The sequence below is a fragment of the Papio anubis genome, chromosome 6 (genome assembly GCF_008728515.1).
Source record: "Papio anubis isolate 15944 chromosome 6, Panubis1.0, whole genome shotgun sequence".
Lineage (NCBI taxonomy): Eukaryota > Metazoa > Chordata > Mammalia > Primates > Cercopithecidae > Papio > Papio anubis.
The window spans coordinates 106,138,630-106,159,194 of NC_044981.1; the positions used below are offsets into that span (position 1 = coordinate 106,138,630).

The 20,565-nt window shown below is 39.1% G+C and overlaps 1 long non-coding RNA gene across 4 annotated transcripts in view; it reads left to right on the forward strand.

Annotated features, from left to right (window-relative positions):
* Positions 1 to 16,578, forward strand: part of LOC103883928 — a 133,831-nt gene extending 117,253 nt beyond the window's left edge. For all 4 annotated transcript variants that reach the window (XR_002521693.2, XR_002521695.2, XR_002521694.2 and 1 more), the window contains 6 exons: positions 3,100 to 3,259; positions 11,317 to 11,535; positions 12,642 to 12,707; positions 12,789 to 12,923; positions 15,886 to 15,932; positions 16,456 to 16,578. This is a non-coding gene — a long non-coding RNA (uncharacterized LOC103883928). The remainder of the gene's footprint in view (positions 1 to 3,099; positions 3,260 to 11,316; positions 11,536 to 12,641; positions 12,708 to 12,788; positions 12,924 to 15,885; positions 15,933 to 16,455) is intronic.
* The last annotated feature ends 3,987 nt before the right edge of the window (positions 16,579 to 20,565 follow it).

The following is a 20,565-nucleotide window of genomic DNA, read 5'->3' on the forward strand; positions in this document are numbered from 1 at the left end:
GTGTCCAACACCAGGCTCATGCATGTGCACCAACTAATATTAAGAGAGGGTCTCACAAGCCTGGAGTGGGGACCAGGAGGGGAAAAGATGGGGACTTAAGGCAGAAGAAGGAAAAATTAGACAAGGAAAAAAGGCGGAGACTTAAGAAAGAGGCAGGAACTTCAAGAAAAATCTGACATACTAAAAACCCAATGCAGAATGGGTGCTGCTGTCTCATTCTCTTACAGCAATGCACTCTGCCTCATCTTTCAGAGGGTATTGTCTCTCTACATAAACTCTCTGCTCTCGATTTTCCTTCATGAATTCTTTTTTTTTTTTTTTTAATGGCTAAATTGTCACTCGGCAGAATCCTTTCTCCTAAGTAAGACTAAGAACTGAGGATTCCTGCCCTTCCCAATAGCATATCTACCTACCTGTTTGAACTTTCCCCTAGTCTGTGTAGTACTTTGTCATTCTCAGATATGTCATTTGAAAAGCAGAAGTTTTAATTTTGATGAATAGAATTTGTTTTTTTTTTTAAGTTTGATGCTTTTTGTGTCCTAAGAAATCTTTTCCCATCTCAAGATTGTAAAGATATTATCTCCTGTAATAGAAGTTTTATGATTTTTTAACTTTTATGTTGAGTTATTTAATACATTTCAAATAAATTTTTGTGTAAGGTGTGAGATAGGGATTGAGGATCATTTTTTTCCCCACCAAGGTCCAATTGTTTCAGCATTGACAACTGAATAAAACGTCTACACTTGCTTCGTTAAAATGCCTTAGTGTCTTTGTGAAAGTGAATTGACCATATGAATTTGGATCTATTTCTGCAGTCAATTCTGTTTCTGTATCCTATGTGTCTATCCTTACACCAAAACCACACTGTCTTGATTTTTATACCTTTATATAGGAAGTCTTGAAGTTAGGCAGTGAAAGTCCTCTGATTTTTCCTAGAATTGCTTGGCTATATCTCAGGTCCTTTGCATATCCACATGCATTTTAATATAGCTTATTAATTTTTATAAAATAATCTGATAGGATTTTAATCATGAATACCTTGAAGCTGAGATCAGTTTGGGAAAATGCTTATCTTAATATTTAGCCTTCCATTTCATGAATGTGATATATTGCTCAGTTTATTTATATCTTTAATTTCTTTCAGCAATGTTTTATAGATTTCAGTATATAAGTCATTGGCATCTTTTGTTAAATTTATTCCTGAGAACTTTTTTAAAAGCTAGCGTAAACGTTATTGTTTTAAAAATTCAAATTATTTCTACATTTTCTATATATAAATCAAATTGTGTATAGTAATTGTGTATTGATCTTGTAAGGGAGAAGGAGTAATATCTTTTCGTCCCTCATTGCAAGGTTGATGGCTGACACCTTTATAAAGGAAGACAAATTAATGAGAGAAAAGCATAACCAATTTACTTAACCAAAGTTTTAGATGACATGGGAGTCTTCAGAAATAAAGAACCCAGGAAAACTGTGTATTTTTATTCTTGGGTGTAGTGAAGAATGGGCAGTCATGTGGAAGTATAATTGGACAACAAGGGGGTATGACCTCAGCAATGGTTTTTAGTTTAGATTCTTCTTGGCCTCTGGGTAGAGGGGAAGAACTCTGTGGAAGGAGACTCTTATGACTTACTTTCAGGGAAGATAGGTCAGAGAATTCTTTTATGACCATGCTTCAGAGAAGAAGGAAGAAGGTCAGAGAAGGAAAAAGGGAAGGTCAGTGAGACATTTCTACTTCTGCAGTTTTCTCAGTTTCCTTCAGCTTAAAATACTCAGTTGAAACCAAGGTGCCATATTGTGGGGTAGCATTTCCTGTGTCCCATTCATCTGATATCCTATGATCTTATTAAATTCATGTATCAAGTTTTTGTAGCTCTTTTTGTAGATACTTTAGAATTTTCTAGATAGATAGTTGTATCTTTTGCAAATAAATTTTGTACTTTCAACTTTTATGCCCCTTTTCTCTTTTACTTGCCTTATTGCACTGTATAAGAGTTTCAGCACATTACTTCATAACAGTGGTGAGTGATGACAGCAGACATCATTTTCTCTGCCTAATCTTCATGGGAAAGCATTCTTTTTCCTTTTTTTTTTTTGCCATTTAGTGTGTTATGACTGTAGGTTTTTTATAGGTGCCTTGTGATAAGGAAGGTTTTCTATTCCTAATTTGCTAAGAACTTATGAATGGGTGTTGAATATTCTAAAGTGCAACTTCTGCATCTATTCAAATATGTGAATTTTCTTCTTTATTTATTAATGTGGTAAATTATATTGATTTATTCTCCAGTGGTAGACTGACCTTGCATTCCTTAAATAAATCATTCCTGGCCATGGTGTAATATTATTCTTATACATTTCTGGATTCCGTTTGCTAATATTTTGGTGATAATTTTTACATATATATTAAAAATTATTTTTATCTATAATTTTTTTTCTTGAAATGTCTGTGTTGGTATTGGTGTAATGCTGGACTCATAAAGAGTTGAGAAATGCTCATTCCTCCTCTATTTTCTAAAAGTGTTTTTGTTTAAAGATTGCTATCTTTTATCTCTTAATATTTCAAAGAATTTAGCATTAAATCAGTTGGGCCTGACATTTTCTTTGTGCAAAGATTTTGATCATGAATTTCATTTCTTTAACAGGTATAAGGGTACTTAAATATTAGATTTCTACAGTTTTCATTGTATTTCTAAGGAGATCATTATTTCATTTATCAAATGTATTAACACAATGTTGTTTATGATATTTGCTTTTTAACTTTCTAATGTCTGAAAATATTTTAGTTATATCTCCTTTTTAATTCCTGAATTTAGTAATTTGTGTTTTATCTTTCTTTTTTTAAAGTCTATCTAGGAATTTGTCAACTTTATTAATATTTTTAATGAATCAACCTTTTCTCTATTTTTTTTGTTTTCTACTTTATTTTTACTCCAATTTTTATTGTTCCTTGCTTTTGCTTTTTGGGGGTTTCATTTATTGTTCTTTTTTAGATTTTTAAGGCAGAAACTTAGATTATTGATTTAACTTATTTTGTTATACAGATATTTTACACGTTAGCTCATTTATATGACAGATACCATTATTGCTGTCATTTTACAGATAAAGCAACTGAGGCTCGGTGAACTTGTAATGCCTTTAGTGTCAGAGATCTAGAATGGGTGAAGCCCAGATTCAGACCCAGGCATCGTGGCTCCCAAGTCTGCTTGTGGACCCTTGAAAGCAAGGGCGAGCCATAAGCATTGTACCTTTGAGAGAACTGGTAAGTTAGAACCACAGGCACTCCTGAATGCTTCCTTCATCATTTTCTGCACGCCTCCCAGTGTGCGTAGTCTCTACCTCCTTCTCCCATTAGCATGAACCGTGTGTGTGATACAGTGTGAGCACTGGCCTGGAGGGTTCAGATCCACGTGGGTGGCCCACACACTCTTGCCAAGTGAGCATCTAAAGATGTTTTTATGTAGCTTCATCGATAATTAACCTCCACTCTCTGCCTCATTCCATGCTTCCCTACTTGCCTGCCTTCCTCCCTCCCTCCAGCCTGGGTGCTTGGGGGCCTAGGTTGGGGACCTCGTTGTGACTAACTTAGCAAATTCTCTAGCTCCAGGAGGCTGCCAGGACCCAGGCGGGAGTGCGGGAAGTTTTCAAGGTCTGTGCTCCAGGGTGTGTGATGCCTTGACTGCTCCCCGAAGAGCTTGCTGCTTATAATCGCAGAGTTTTTGGCATGTGCTCTCTGACAAAAGAACAGATGTTTCCTACAAGAACAAAAGAACAGGGCATAACTGTTGGCCTAACGGTTTGCCACTAATAACATTGAAAGTGGAAGCAACAAGTCCTAACGAGAAGGTCCCTACAGGATCATGAAGCCAGAGCCAGGGAATGAAAGAACTCAAGGCTGCTTTTACGTTTTAATAGGCAGTGTGCTGGATGTTTGTTAACCTCTTCGGATAAATGGCAACAGGCTATTCTTTCTAGCTGTGTTGATGAATTTTGTAGCTGTACAGTAATGATGGCTTCACAAGTTTCCTTACAAGATCCCAAGCCCGTGTCCATTTCAGAGACACATTGAGAGGGTTATGACAGGCTTGGCCAACCCTGCAGCATCAGCCTACAGTCTATATATGGGGGAAGCCTTAGCTAAATTGCAGCTCTCAGCCAAACTAAAAACACCAGAGCAAGTTTTTCTCTTTGTTGCTGGCTGGAACTTCAAAGCACAAAGAGCCCACACACAAAAATGAAAAACAAAGAACCCTAAAAAAGGACCCAGCCTCAGAGCCCACCCCAAAAAATTTAGTATGCCTCTTGTGTTACAAACCTTTCACCCCATATGTCACATGTCACCCAGGGTTTCAGTCGCATTCCTAAAGTCATTCCTCTGATTTTTCATCTCTGAAGAATATCTTCTTTGAGGTTGTCCTTGGCTTTAGCCCAAAGGAAAGACATTTTGTTCTCTTTCTTTTCCCCAGCCACCTACCCTGACTATTTCTTCAAACTAACAGACATAGGGAAAATATTATCTGAAAATTTTTAACTTCTTTTACCACGAACTGTTATCACCAAAAACGTTCAACGTTCGGGTTTAGTCAGTCATAGTTAGCAAAGAACATTCACAGCATCTCTGACGTCAACAGGATCTTGAGAAATCTCTCCTCCTATTTCCCTTGGACTTTAGCGAGAGGGATGGGTATATATGCCAACGTGGCAACTGGACATCCTCATTGATATTTGTGGCCCCAGCTTATACCTTTTTCCTGATGTTCTGTTTGCTGATTAGCATGATTCATTATATAATCACCTCTTCTTTAGGAAGGGGTTTTCAAAATATTTACCATTATTCTAGCAATTTATATAAAATTTTATGGTGCTGTTACTGTAATGGGAATGTGGGAAATCAAGAACCAAAACCTCAAAATGACTGAAAATTCTCGTAAGGCAAATCCATTAATAACATATACATTTGAATCCACGTTATTTTTCTGAAAATATGGTTGAGCTAATGCAATTATGAAAATGTTGTTTCTTAGAAATTAAAAAGTTTTGAGTTCAGTAGGTACCTAAAATAGTTGTAATCACTCTTATATTTGGGCTCCAAATATGGGTTACATATTTAGACTGAGTGCCAGTTGAGGAGCACATAAAAATACCCCAATCCTATGATTGTGTTATTCATACTTATACATTCTGTGTCCCAGAGACTAAATATCAACAGTAGATTCCTTCAAAGATTGGATGGGTATGAGTGGCAAGGTGACAGATCTTAACATCTTGAGATGGTGGCAGAATTGAGTTAGCAGTTTTTATAAAAAATAGGCCAGGATAGAAGTTAGACACATCAGTGCTGCTGAATTTGTTTCGAATCAACTGTGTGGCTCCAGGCAGCCAGATTTCTCTCTGTGTGCTGGTTTCCTGATCTGCAAAATGGGCATAAATGTGTTTTCTCTAGGACCTCTCTCAAAATTCTCACGAAGATAAAACAGGCCTTTATTTGGGATAGAGCTTTGAAAGTAACACATATTACACATGTTACTCAAGCTGTACTTAAGACAGCATGCTGTGATTTTGAGGCAGCCACATCAGAAGATGTCTGGAGCTCTCAGCCTCTGTGGGGCGTGCTCAGACTGAATTGAAATTTTTGGTCAGTGAATCCTGGTGGCTAAATGACTATTTTCCATATTTAAGTCATCTATTTTAAGTTTATTTTCATGACATGATTCAGAACTTAATAGAAACAAATGTGCATCTATTACAATTCAAAATTGAACTACCTGGGTGGCGTTGGGTGGGAGAAACAGATTGAAATGAGAGAGAGAGGAAAACTTAACATTTCTATGGTAATAAAAAAGTAGTCTTTACAAAACTGAAAACACTAAAAATTGAACCAACAAAAATGGTATGATGGAACCAACAGAATTTCTGCATTTGGAAGCAAACTAGAACTTGGTGACTGTACTCAGGTCTCTCTCTTCTTTTCAAACTGTTGGATGCCTTTGCTTCATCGTTGTGTTGTCGATGTTTGCATTTTAATTATAACAATGACACTTACCTATCCCTATTTAAGCCATCATGAAAACTCTGTGTTGAAAATCTGCTTGACTGGATAAAAAGTCTAAAAAACACAGAAAGATAGCACTCCTGTCCCCAAGCCATATGGGCAAGTGATTTGAGGTCATTTTCCAGCAGGAGTGACAAATTTAACACAAGTGATCTCCCCTTTTACCGCCCATTTCTTGTGGGTAAGGTCTGAGTCAGTGATCATAGTCAATGACTACAAATGAGTGGATTTCTAGGGAGACGCACATGTTCCTGTTAGCCTGTTAATATGTTGTGGTTTGCCTGAGAGAGTGCAAGGTTTACCCCTATGGCCCAGCCTGATGATTAATTGTACCTCTTTTCATTCCTGAGGTGTTTGGATTTGGGTGAGAAGTTGCGCGATCATACTACTCATGCTGGGTGCTGAGCACACAACCTGGGCATTAGGGTCCCTGTGTCCTCATCAAATGGGAGGTCTGGCCCAGGTAACATAAACCAGTTGTCATTGCATGGGATCAGGGTAGATCTAGGTGCTTTGATGACAATCTGTTGGTCTGTGCTCTTCCCTTTATGTATATTCCCAAACTAATGTCTCACTAAATTCACTAAGTGCAGTTTCTGGCTGCAACATTTCTATTTGGGAAAGATGCCAGAATTGTCAGCCAGTAAAGACTTCAGCCCTTTCTTGGCCAATTTGCCAAAAAAACATCAGAGGGAGTTATTGATCTTTTCCCTTGTACTCATTCAGCTAATTTTTTTTTTCTGTTTCCTTTCTTTTCTTCTTCTTAAGCTGACATCCAATAAAAGCTATTTCTTTCAGGTGCCAGCAACATGTCAGCACCAATACCATTCACAATATGAGTTGTAGTCTCCCCCATTTCTCTACAAAGGTCCTTTTCTTGGTTCTGTTGACAGCACAGGTATTTGTCAAACTTTGCTTTCCTCTTGCATTTATTCATAGGTGACTTTGAACCTGGACTGGTTCATGGGACTAAATTCCATGTGGATACTCTATTTGAATACTACTGCAAGTTGCGTGCTTAAAAAAATATAAAACAGTATACACTGCTTATCAGAGCAATCTTATTTTATACTTAATTTATAGAAGAAAGCCCAGTAGATTAGTCAGGGACATCTAAATAGCTGGTTTCTCAGCAGGAGCAAATTTTGGATTTGGCCTTCAGAAATATGAACTATTCTTTCAGAAACCTCTGGCACTGCATAGTGCTATGCTTCCCCCCATGAGAGCTGTTCACTTACCACCTCTTCCTAGCTGGAGACCCAGGCTTACACTAGCCTATGAGGTACGATGAAAGAGGAAGCCTAGAGAATTGCAGGCATAATTACCACAGAGATAGGCAAGGCAGTTACGGTGACAATAAATATTTAAGATATCTGGGAAGTTGTTTTGTTTTTTTGTTTGTTTGTTTGTTGGTTTTGAGACGGAGTCTCACTCTGTTACCCAGACTGGAGTGCAGTGGCATGATCTTGGCTCACTGCAACCTCTGCTTCCCAGGTTCAAGTGATTCTCCTGCCTCAGTCTCCCAAGTAGCTGAGATTACAGGCATGTACTGCTATTTTTGTATTTTTACTAGAGATGGGGTTTCACCATGTTGTTCAGTCTGGTCCTGAACTCCTGACCTCAAATTATCCACCTGCCTCAGCCTCCCAAAGTGCTGGGATGACAGGCATGAGCCACCATGACTGGCCTCTGAGAAGCTTTTTTTTTTTTTTTTTTTTTTTTTGAGACGGAGTTTTGCTCTTGTTGCCCAGGTTGGAGTGCAATTGCACGATCTTGGCACACTGCAACCTCTGCCGCCTCTGGGAAGCTTTTAAGAGCAGGATGGTGACAACTACGAACAGATTAATATGCAAACTGATGGTTGGGACAGGCATTTGACAAATTTGCAACCGATTTGCCTGACTTATCCTGAAAAGAGCTCACCCTTTCACTTGAATGATGCTGGCCAGAACACTCTGCTGCTGCTTGAAGGTATTTCCTGTGTGGAGTCCCCCAGTGAGTACAAAAACATGGGCCAAGTGTAGCCCAGACATCTGAGTAACTCTCACTCAATTGTGGATCCACATGAGAAGAAGTAAAACCAATGTCCCGTTTCCTACACTGACACGGAAGATGCTGCTTGTCTCAGCACCTGGCTTGTCAAGCAGCCACGCTCAAACCTCTGATCCTCTTTGATCCTGCCTGACACTGCTTCATAGAATTTCAATTCCAGAGGAACTCAAATCAGCAATATTTTCTTTATGTTCTAGTTCTTCCCCCCTCTTGCCCACTCACCTTTTCTCATAGTCCTAGGATCAGGGCTTTTGAGGTTATATAACTTAATATGAGTAGGAATCACTTGGAGTTGGGAAGAGAGAAGTGTTGATATAGTGGAATACAAGTAATTTACAAATTGATATATGCATTCTAAATATATGCCTGTGAAATTTCTGCAATTCTAAAATGGGAATAGAACCAAAATATTTAGTCAGACATGATAATTATAGCTAACATTTATTGAAGGCTTATAACGGGCCAGCTACTGTTCTAATTGCTTTACATTTATTAGCTAATGTTCTCATAATAGTCCAGTGAGACAATTCTTATCACCATTTTACGAAGCAAGAAACAGGCACAGAGAGGTTGTGACTTGTTCAAAGTCACCACTGGGTGATGGTGATCAATATTGGGACCCATGTCTTGTGACTCCCCCAATCACAGTGCCATGCTGCCAGTACAGTTCCAAAATGATAGTAACTCTTGCCCCTTAACTTTGAAAGAGTTTTGCAAAGCCTGGTCTCATAATATGTAAAGAACAGTGCTTGAATTTCTTGCCTCATAAGTATCAATAACCAGAAAGTAATATTTTGGAAAGCAGTATCCCTGGATATTAATTAGCTTGCTTATGTGTGTTAGCACCCTAGGGCTGCTGTGATAAGGGACCACAGACTAGGTACTAGGTGGCTTAACACAACAGCATTTTCTTCTCTCCCAGTTTTGGAGGCTGGAAGTCTAAAGTGGAGGTGCTGGCAGGGATGTGCTCTCTCAGAAGGTTCCAGGGCAGGATCCCTCCTGGTCTCTTCCAGCCTCTGCTGGCTGCTGGCTCTCCTTGGCCTTCCTTGCCTTGTGAATACAGCTCCCCACGGCCTGCCTTCATCACACAGAATTCTCCCTGGGTGTGTGTCTTTGTCTACATTTTTCTCTTCTCAAGAGGACACCAGTGGCCGGGCACGGTGGCTCACACCTGTAATCCCAGCATTTTGGGAGGCTGAGGTGGGTGGATCACCTGAGGTCAGGAGTTTGAGACCAGCCTGACCAATATGGTGAAACCCCATCTCTACTAAAAATACAAAAAGTAGCAGCATGTGGTGGCACGCGCCTGTAATCCCAGCTACTTGGGAGGCTGAGGCAGGAGAATCACTTAAACCCAGGAGGTGGAGGTTGCAGTGAGCCAAGATCACACCATTGCACTCCGGCCTGGGGAACAAGAGAGAAATCCTGTCTCAAAAAATAATAAAAAAATTTAAGATTTAAAATTACAATTAAAATTTAAAAAAAGGACATCAGTCGTTGGATTAGGGCCCCCCAATCCTGATATGACTTCATTTTAACTTGATGACATCTGTAGAAACCCTATTTCCAAATAAGGTCACCCATGGTCTTGGAGTTTGGACTTAAACATACCTTTTTGGGGCACACAATCAACAATAATATACATATCTAATTAGCCTGTATTATCACCTATGTTTTAATTTTGAGAATAAAACAAGAATAATGTTTCCCCATGCAATTTCTTTCTTTTTCCTCCAAAACACATGCATAATTCTTTTATTTCTTCCTTAAAACAGCATCTAATCTACCAGCAGATGTTTCTCCCATAATAACAGGCACATAATACCCCACTTGAGAGGTCTGGGATTGGGTGGAGTGGTTCTCATGATAGCTTTTTTATTTTGTAGCGGACCCCTTTTTATTTTGTCTTCTAAATTGCTTTTCCATTACTTGTTTATAATATTAACAGCTAAAACCACAGTATGGGAGTGATCATATAGTTGACATTTACAATTAACGTTATACAGCCAGAATTTCTCCATGTTATCGCAAAAACTTAGTTGATGTGTTAACATTCCTTATAATATTTCAGCAAATTAAAAATATACAATTAAATCTTTCTCATAGTTGACACTTAGATTCTTCTCATTTTTTTTCTTTTGTATTAGTACTACAGTGAATATTTGTGCTTATATCTTTTTTCTTCTTTTGTTCCTTTTTCCAAGAGGAATTTCTAAAAAAAATAATATTTTGGTGTATCTTGATAGCCTATCGTTTGATATTGCTTGCTGTCACAAATTGCACTAGAATCACCCCAACATTGTTATCACAATCTGATCATTTAAAATTTTGTTTTAAATAGCCTTTTATTGTTTACATTTTAACTTCATTATTATCATGGTTGAACAGTTTTCAAATGTGTTTCTTCTAAACATTAAAATCATTTGGGAACTGAAAAAAAAAAAGACAGCTTATCTTTCTTTCGCAGTTGTTAAAAACATGTGAGAAGGAAGTTAGATTGAAATAGTTGCATAACCCAATATTTAAGGTTTCCTGAGTTGATACAGCCACATATTTTTTTTGTTCCTAATGCCAAAATTTTTAAATTTCGTACTTAAAAGAGCCAACATTAACACACACACACACACACACACACACATTTGCTATATTAAGATACATTTGTTAGAACAAAAGACCCAGTATATATAACTTGTTTTACTTAAATAACATTATTTGAATGTATACTGTGTTCAGTGGTGCTTTCCCCCTAGTTTAGTATGGTGAACACATGTCCTAAATATTCAGTATAAACTTGTTGGATGGAAGATGATTCACCCCTTAATGAATTTATAAGTATCTGCTTAAATTATCTTTAGTAAATAAAATTACCAGCTTATCAGTCACTTTTCTAAAATGGCTGCTTGCTAAATTAATTTACAAGTTTATCAAATTGCATTTATGACTTTAAAATGTATAGTAATATGCATTGATTAGGAATTTATCTCAGATTTCTGAAATGTGTGCATTTAAGATTCTATGGATGATTAGAGGAGACATATTTCAAAAAGTGTATATCCTCAATGATATGTCTTTTAAGTCACACCTATTTTATATCAGTTGTTTATAATTGAATCCAAGAGGGTCCAGTTGAGGGCTGGCAAAAAGGGATTTTAGTTAATCTATATGATTATCCATTATTTAAAAGTTAATTACGTTTTTTCACTTCTGTTTTACAGCAAGTGTGGAATTGGCCCCAAACTCAGAGTCCGTCTGGGTACTCAGTCCTGTGTCAGTTTAATGTTGGTGTCCTTCTTGGCCTCCTCCTATAGACTTTGTGTTGCCTTAGACTTAGGAATCTTGTCCTTGGCGGATGGGACAGTGAACTCAGTCTTCATCCACTGACTTGAGGATTTAGTAGCTCTTGATTAGAATCCAAGAACCACACTATGAGCTAAGTAATCAGGCTTCCTGCTTTATGAGCTAAACATGTATATGTATATAATATGTATATATTGTATATGTATGTATATTTTATATATATATGTAGTTGAACAACATGAGTTTGAGCTATGCAGGCCCACCTATGTGTTGATTTTCTTCCACTTTTGCTACCCATGAGATGGCGGACCAAAGCCTCCTCTTCCTCCTCCTCTCAGCCTGCTCAACATGAAGATGATGAGGATGAAGGCTTTATGATGATCCACTTCCGTTTAATGAATAGTGACTATATTTTCTCTTCCTTATAATTTTTAATAACATCTTTTATGTAGCTTACTTTACTGTAAGAATACAGAATATAATACACATGACATATAAAATATGTGCTGATCAATTGTTTGTGTTATTACTAAGTCTTCCAGTCAATAGTAGGCTATTAGTGGTTAAATTTTTGCAAAGTCAAAAATCTTACATAAATCTACTACTGTGTAGGGGGTCAGCACCACTAACTCCCATGTTGTTCAAGGGTCAGCTAGACACACATGCACACATATATGCACACACATATCTGTATATAACTTTTAATCTTATGTCTTTTGTATTCTGGGCTTGGTTTGCAATTCTAAAGTGAACGGAGAGCCAACTATTTGTCATAGAAAAGGAAAAAGATGCTACTAAAATCAACTTCAACTGCTTTAGCACCAAAGAGAGTAGCATTACTTATTCCTAGACTGATACCTTTTTATTTAAATAAAATATGTTGATAGAGAACTGTTGGTGCAATGTTTGAGTGCTCAAGAGACTGGGTTGGAGAGAAACAAGGAACCTAAGTGATAGCTTATGTCCTCTGTAGGAGAAATGAAGAGGGGTAAGGAGGAGAAAAAGTGAGAATGAGACTGGCTTTCTGGAAGTCTGAGGAGACACGCTAGCCAGTGAGGATTTCCTGTTAGTGGTGGTGACAGAAAGAAATGAAAAAGAGGAGGAATGTCTAACATTTAATTTTAAATTGTTTCTTCATGGTGTTACTATTTAATTTCATTCCTCTCTCTAGGCCTTCGGTGAAGATGAATTTCCTTCATCTCTCTAGGCCTTTGGCAAAGATGAATTTCCTTCATCTCTCTAGGGCTTTCAATGGAAAGAGGCCATGTTCCCTGTCCGGGTAGACAAGGGGCCAGTGAAAAGAGAACAGGTAGGAAAGGCATTCTACTTCTTGGAAGTAATATCCTTGGTTTGATTGTGCATAACACCATCCTTGAATTCTCTTCATTAGAAAGAGCTCCTGTATCAGCTAAGAAGGCCTCCATTTGAGCCAACGCTATTCCCAATCAGCCTTGTCTGATCCCAGAATGGCTCTTCTGAGAACAGGAAGGTTTTCAATTCTTCCTACCACACCAACCAGTCTCAGGTAGGTTGCAGGACCTGGAACATCATAGCAAGTGATATTTGGGGTTCACATTGATTAGAGTCTGCCACAAAGGGCTACCGAATCTTCCAAAGGCTGTGATCCAAACATCTGCCTGCTTATTCTTGGGGTTGATCCTGGTCACCTGGAGTCTGCTTCCCAGCTTGGACAGAATAATTCCTGGACTCTGCTCTCCCTTTCCTGATATTTTTTCTTTATACTTTGCCTGGTTTCAAATCTAGATTTTTGATCTACCTCCATATTTGTCTCTAGAATAATAGGTGCCCATTCAGTTTCCCATGATAAGTCTTTTGCCTTTGTCCACAGCTGGAGGGCATTCCCTACATTTCCAGCCTTAGCTTTACCCAGAAGGACTAGCAGAGTCTCAATCCTAATTACTATTTAACGTAGTACCCAAACCAGACTAGCACAACTCACCAAGCCCCAGTCCTCCCTCCTGAGCTACTGTAAGTTCAACTGGTTGACTGGTCCTCTAGCCCCTTGCAAAGAACATGCACTCAATGTATATTTCTTAATAAATGGATGAATACTTTATTCTACTGGGGAGATAGAAGAAGAGAAACAGGAGAGACATTCTAGTAGAAAAGTAATATTAATGAGGCCAAATGTGTTCATTTGTCTTTTTACCTAATAGACAATAAAAGATTGCCCTATTAGAAGAGAAGCTCAAGGCTGGATGAAATGCCAAAGTGTCTTTTGTAAGAACTTTCCAGATATCCTTAAGCTTGTGATAGTCACCCCTGGAGTATCTTTTTTAAAGTTCAAAGATATCCATTATAGATGCAGGGGGGAAAGCACAAAAAGGAAAACGAAAACATACGTAGAGTTACATTAGGCAGGATTTAGGTACATACAGAAATTCATTAGTGAGGTGCCTAACTTTATATATATACACACACACACACACACACACACACACACACACACACACACACACGCACAGAGCTGTTTTTAGCTACAAATCTAGTGTGGTCTCTCCCCAAACCTAGGGAGTAGCTGAGATTCTCTGTGGGTGGAGAACCTGCTGGATGAGAATGTTGGGGCTTGTGCAGAAAATAGGATTGAAAGAACCATGGTCAATCTCATGTTTAGGAAAATTCTTGTAAAGATTTTTGTTTCTACTTGACTAGGTCATTAAAGATAAGGCACTAAAGATAGGCAATCTAAATGCCATTTTACACATATGGTGGATGGATAATTCTGTGTCCTAATATTTCTGAACCTTATATGTAAAGTAAAAGTTACCTTATATGTAAAGTAAAAAAAGTACCAATCCATATTTCCATTTCCTTTTTTGCCATCTCTTGTCGACTAGACACTTTTCAGGATTTTTCCAAGGAGAGCACTGAAACTTTGTTTTGCTTTTCTGCAAAGATTTGTATATGAAGTTGTGTTTGCTGTCTGGCTTTATGAGAGACTCCATGCTTTTCTGACACTAACATTCTGGGGCTCTTTGTCCAGTCCTTCCTCCTTGGTCCTCCATGGTTCTCCTGAGATGCAGGTAACTGAAGGCTTGAGCTGGGAAAAAGCTTTTGTTCTATGATGATTCTAAGTCTTACTCTTTCATCACAAACACTAAAGTGCAGTTCTAAGCGCAAGTACAGTTTTCCTCATCTTTATGTATTTTTCCCAAGATTTTATAGCAAAGTTTTTGTTTTCTGCACCACCTTTACCCCGCTACTCCTACTTCAGCCCCTACACAGCTGAAAGCCGGAAACTGAAACATTTTTGACTGGAGCAGACAGGTGGAAGATGCTGCCAAACCATGTGTACTTACATTGGTATAGACTGGAATTTTGTATAAGAAAAATTCACATTTTTAGAATCTTTACTATATTTGACTTACCTGGGTTAAGCAATTGCATATTTTCATGGGGAGAGGCCCAAGGCCTAGTGGCTTAATGTGCAAATCACAAGGCTGGGGCTCCGGAGGAAATCCTAGCCTCTGAGAAGTGGCAGCTGTGTAAAAACTCAACATAGGAAGGACAAACTGTGTTTTCTCCTTCTCACCATTGCCCTCTGTCTTCCTCTTCTTCATCTCTCAGCCTATGTGAAAAAATCAGATCCAGGCCAGGCACAGTGGCTCACGCCTATAATCCCAGCACTTTGGGAGGCCAAGGCGGGCGGATCACGAGGTCAGGAGTTAGAGACCAGCCTGGCCAATATAGTGAAACCCTGTCTCTACTAAAAATACAAAAAAACAAAAAACAAAAAAAAGAAAAAACAAAAACCAACCCGGGTGTGGTGGTGCGTGCCTGTAGTCCCAGCTACTCCAGAGGCTGAGGCAGAAGAATTGCTTGAACCTGGGAAGTGGAGAGGTGGAGGTTGCAGTGAGCCAAGATCATGCCACTGCACTCAAGCCTGGGCGACAGAGTGAGAGTCCCTCTCAAAAAAAAAAATCAGATCCATTTTCCTAAAGCAACTATCTTATCCCTAAGTTAATTTCAAACCTACATGTCATCTTCCAGACCATATTTAACATTGATAATTTTATACTGATTTGGTAAAATTGGTGACAAAGATTATTTCACATTTTTGTTTCAAATATAGTCAATGTCTAGTCAGTGTCAAGACAGTTTTCACCCAAATTCTGAAGGCTAAGAGAAGCATTCACCTCAAGCAGGAATGTCCCTTCTGCTTTGTGGTCATTTCTAGAAAACTTAGTGACTTTCAGAGTTCACACCTGAAGGACAAGTGAGGTCAACTTGGGCTTCTTTATTTCAATTTTACTGAATTTTGATCATTAATCAGATTATATCTTTAAATTTATGGCATACACTACATACACATGCACTCGTATTTACCTATAGGAATAATTGCAATAAATATATTTTTTCTCAAAGTAACAAAATTTTAACTAAAAAAAAAAATCCAACAAGCAACTAAATTGGGACTAATCATTCATACACAAAATGCTCCTTTTGTTTTTGTTTTTTGGCTTTAGAGAGAAACCAAATCAACGATCTGTCAGACTCCTACCGCACATTAGAAGTAAGTCACGCGTAATACAATGATCTAATATTAGATAGCAATGGATCTTATATAAGAACTGAAAAAAAGTTAGAATTGAAACAATGTCATGTGAACATGAGGGGGTTGGAAATATTTTTAAACGAATGTTTCTCATTGTTGCATGGGTAGTGAGAGTAACTGCCAAAATGTGGGCAAAACTGGAGAATTATGCAATGGGAGGAAAGAAATCAAAACCTGCAACATAATTTTGACTCTATTGTTATCAGAATTTTTTTGGAATTAATAATAAAATTGAGCAGGTGGAATGAGTCAGTTGATGACTCAGGAAGGCCCATAGGAAACTTAAAACTGTTAAGCAGAACACTTGTTCCTCACCACGAATTTCAGTTTTCTTCAAATGGTCTCTCAACAGAAAATTGCATCTGTAAGATCTCCATCCCCCACCCCTACAACCCACATTTGACTTTAAGCCTTTATGAAAATGATAGACTGCCAGTACAGATTGTTCACGTCTTTTTTTTTTTTTTTTTTTCAATTTTAGGAAAACAAATGAAACAAATGTTTTGAAGATGTCTCCAGAGGTGCCCAGTAGAAGGGGGTGGGAATGGAGATGTAAGCGAGGAAATGGTCTGTTTTGTGCCTTGAAATAAACAGAGTACTCTGAGTTCTGGCCTCGACTCCCACCCGTATCCTTGAAATGGTTTTCTAACTTGTCTCCCTGGTAGAGTCTCTCTCCAGTGTTTCCATGACACTGCTGGAGGAGTGATCTTTGTGAATCACAGTGGTGATCATGATGACCTTCTGATGAGAATTAGGCAGTATCTCCCCCTGCGACTGCCCCACGTCCTTCCACTGTAGCTTCTTTCATCTACTTTTAGGCTCTGTGAAACCCCCGCACCCTGGTACACATTTGTCTCTCTCATAAGGATGGCGACTCCATGTGGATGCTGACTTTGTTTTTCACTTATCTCTGTGGTTTTTTTGTTTGTTTGTTTTTTGTTTTTTTTGAGACGGAGTCTCCATAGCCCAGGCTGGAGTGCAGTGGTGTTATCTCAGCTCACTGTAAGCTCTGCCTCCCAGGTTCATGCCATTCTCCTGCCTCAGCCTCCCGAGTAGCTGGGACTACAGGCACCCGCCACCACTCCCGGCTAATTTTTTGTATTTTTAGTAGAGATGGGGTTTCACCGTGTTAGCCAGGATGGTCTCAATCTCCTGACCTCGTGATCTGCCCGCCTTGGCCTCCCAAAGCACTGGGCACTTATCTCTGCTTTCAATTGTTGCCTCCTCCTGGAGGCCTCCCCCATCTCATGCCTTGCAAGTTGTCCATTGTACCTTCTCCTCTGTTCTCAGAGGATTTGGTCTCTGCCTCACTTAGCACTTCATAGTGCTCTGTCATGATTCACATGTTTTCTCCACTGTGTGTTCCCATCATAGTTGACTGAAACCTTCATATTTGGTGACCTTAGTAGTCCCTTACAAAGTCATATTCCTTAGTAGGTTTCAGAGGAGAGCATGCTAACAGCATGAACATACATTTTTCTGGTTGACTTTTGTATTCCTGACTGAGTCTCATCCTGGTATTTCTTGGACCTGTGGCAATGCCTTCTTTTTGAGGAAGTCCCCTCATCACCCAGTCTTCCTGCTGATACTCTCATGGAGACGGTGCCATTGCTGAGGGTGCTGTATCCTGGGGCTTCCAATCTTCAAGGTCCTCACATGTTTGCACTATCGTGAGTTACATGTGCCAGAAGGTCCCTGTATTCTGTGTAGCTATAAGTGCAATGCCTTTTTCTTCTCAGGATTCACCCTTCGTCCCCAGGGAGGGACAGGCCGAGAAGCAGGTAGGCAAGAGACTGAGGCAGATCACCATCAACTGGTTTTTCAAATTCAGTCATGGTGTATATCCAGTCTCAATCTCAGCTGCAACACCCTGGTACCTTTCTTTTTCCTTTCATCACTTAGGCAATCACAAACATTTAGTAGGTGCTTTCTGAAACTTCAGAACGCTCTGGGACTCTCTGAAGAAGGCCTTTGTGTTCCTGCAAACCTCCCTCTTGTCCCCGACCAGTTTGGTCACTGTTGTTTGGTACCCAACCCTGCTCTATTTTTCTTTATGCTGGTAAGGCTCTGATGCCTTGTAACTGAATTCCCAGGCTGAGCCACACTTCTGGTACACTTAACCGAAAGCCTGGAGAGAACCTCCAAGAAATATTACAAAGCAGGGAACAAAAATCTTAAAACTGGACACTGAAAATGGATGCCTTATAAGGGCCTCTCAGAATTTCAAATTCAATTGCCTCTGAAGCCCCCAGACAATACAATATTCTACTCTAAATAAAAACCACATACATCATGGTGCCTTTTTTTTTTTTCTTTTTGAGATGGAATCTCTCTCTGTTGCCCAGGCTGGAGTGCAGTGACGTGATCTCAGCTCATTGCAACCTCCGCCTCCTGGGCTCAAGTGATTCTCCTGCCTCAGCCTCCCAAGTAGCTGGGATTACAGGTGCCCGCCACCATGCCCGGCTAATTTTTTTATTTTTAGCAGAGATAGGGTTTCACCATGTTGGCCAGGCTGGTCTCGAACTCCTGACCTCAGGTGATCCACCCGCCTCGGCCTCCCAAAGTGCTGGGATTACAGGTGTGAGCCACCGCACCCGGCCCATGGTGCCTTTTATTAACATTATTGAAATATAGCTCTTCATTGACATCTCAGCTCTCTATTCCAGGAAAGAATGTCTACTTTATTTTGGTAAAATTGAAGGAATACCTAAAATATTCCCACCTGGAACAGAAGGATATTGTGGTTTCAAATCTCAATCTCCTTTTAAGAGGATATACTTTTAGTTATCAAATTTTTCTTACTACTGGGGGATTTATACTCAAATTACCAGTGGCGCACCCTACTGCCTGATTGCAATGATTTTCAGTGTGTGATGGACACTGTATTTGAGAGGTGTTGATCTGAAAGGAAGTTAGAGATGTCATACCTATTACCACTATGCATAATTTGAAAGTGGAGTGGAAAGATCTAGAATAGTAGAATAACAGATAACCTTAGTAATAATCTTATCCTTAGATACTGCTAGACTTCTATGAAAATTTGTCAGTACCATTCCACTCTCACTTTTCTGAAAAACTGAGTGTTTCAGAGTTCAGCATTTTTCTGATTTTATAATTTATGTCACATTTCTAGTACAGTGCGGCAGCATTCCCTAGTAAACCCCTTAATTGTGATATTTCACAATTGCCAATCAGGGATCATGGCCAATGGCAGGAAAGCAAAAGTATCCACAGCAGGTTTTGAAAAACAGTCATGAGAGGCAGCTGGCATGCACCTTTGCTCTCTTCTTCTCCATCACTGTCTCTGACTTGCTGCCTGGAAGATGAATTTAGCTATCTTGGATTCTGAGGATGAGGCATGAGGAAGGTGAGCTGGAAAGACCCTGGGTGCTAAATAAGCCCAGACAGCTCACCTCTGGGCCTCATTCGCATGACAGAGAAAAAAACTTTCTATCTTGTTTAAGCCACTGTTTTTAAGCTATTTTTTTCCCTCTGTCACATACAGCCAAACCAAACCCTAAATGATTCAGGTATTACGGAGAATGAAGATCCTAGATTTGGTGAGATTTTTAATTACTGCGCTGACCTAGTCAGTCGATGTCTCAATTTGTGTATGAGAAAGCCACATATAAATGTATTATATTTTAGTGTGCACTATGCAGCTGATTAGATTTTCTGTATGAAAATGTGAAAGTACTACAAAAGAATTCAAAATAAAGTAGAATTTATGGACTTGGGGGGGGTCCTCTTAACTTTCCTCCTTTATCTTTGGAATAATTCTTTTTTTAAGTTTACACAAAATTAACTCATCACGGGAGAGGAAACTTCTTCCTCATCCTAACAGTAAGTTTAACAAGTACTGTAGTTTGTTTTTGCCTCAATATTCCTGATTCACATAGCATAGTGTTTAATATTGACCAAAAGATGCCTTCAGCTCACATCAGGCAGAGGAAGCGGTTACCTGATGCTGTGGTCTGTATGTCTGTTTTTCCCCTGGATTCATACATTGAAACTTAATCTCCAATATGGTGATATTAGGAGGCGAGGCGTTTTGGAGGTGGTTAGGTCTTGAGAGCAGAGCTCTTATAGATGGAATTGCTGTCCTTATAAAGGAGGCTCCAGAGAGCTCCCTTCCTGCTATATTCTCACATGGTGAGATATATATCCACCATGTGAGAATATAGCAGGAAGACATCATCTATGAAGCAGAAAGGGGGTCCTCACCAGACACCAAATCTGCCAGGACCTTGATCTTGGACTCCTCAGCCTCCAAAACTGTGAGACATAAATTTCTGTTGCTTATAAGCCACCCAGTCTATAATATTTTTTTTATAGCAGCTGCAGTAAATGAAGATGCCTGACTACATTGACTAAAGAGAAGATAAAACCTAATTTTAGAAAAGTTTCTTCTCATTTATTTAGGGCTTGATTCTTCCGGTACCTGGGCTGTATTCCAATGGCAAATCAGAACTTCTCTGTGTATCTAAACACTGGCTTCCTGTAGAGCTGGGATTGGTCCCTCAGAACAATTGTTTCCACACTGACTTGTGGGAATCTCTTTGAATGTTTTGAAAGTTCAAGGGTTGGCAGA